This window comes from Dama dama, chromosome 20 (assembly GCF_033118175.1).
Source record: "Dama dama isolate Ldn47 chromosome 20, ASM3311817v1, whole genome shotgun sequence".
NCBI classification, from domain to species: domain Eukaryota; kingdom Metazoa; phylum Chordata; class Mammalia; order Artiodactyla; family Cervidae; genus Dama; species Dama dama.
The window spans coordinates 48853017-48853567 of NC_083700.1; the positions used below are offsets into that span (position 1 = coordinate 48853017).

Below are 551 nucleotides of genomic sequence, written 5' to 3' on the forward strand. Positions count from 1 at the left end.
GTGCTCGCTTCAGCAGCACATATACTAAAATTGGAACGATACAGAGAAGATTAGCATGGCCCCTACGCAAGGATGACACGCAAATTCGTGAAGCGTTCCATATTTTTCAACATCATTAATCAGTTATACTCCAATACAAAATAAAAAGTTTAAAAAAAAATTAAATGTAAAGAAATAAAGGCCACTATATCTTTTTTTTTTCTTGGAATACCAGCCAACTATATCTCGGACTCATCAACAAAACCTGTGCACATACCTTACACATCATGGAATTCATTGTTTTGTCATTGCTTGCTTTTCATATTGCTAAAAGAACCTCAGGAGACCATCAAGTCCCAGGCTGGGGAATCATTTCATTCCTATCCAGACCAATAGACACATAGAAAAACATAAGCATTAGTACAAAGTGATTTAATGCCATTTTCAGTTGTTGTTTTTTCAGAGACAGAAATGTATAACGCTATATTCATGTACATATAAAATTAAGAAGAGTTTACATGAAGCTGTTCTACTATAAAGGAATAAAATGGTAGAAAAAAAGACAAACTTCT

At 33.6% G+C, this 551-nt stretch overlaps 1 non-coding gene across 1 annotated transcript; it reads left to right on the forward strand.

The window, feature by feature from the left end:
* Nucleotides 1–107, forward strand: LOC133041748 (U6 spliceosomal RNA). Its single transcript, XR_009689324.1, has one exon. It is a non-coding gene; the product is annotated as a U6 spliceosomal RNA (small nuclear RNA).
* The last annotated feature ends 444 nt before the right edge of the window (nucleotides 108–551 follow it).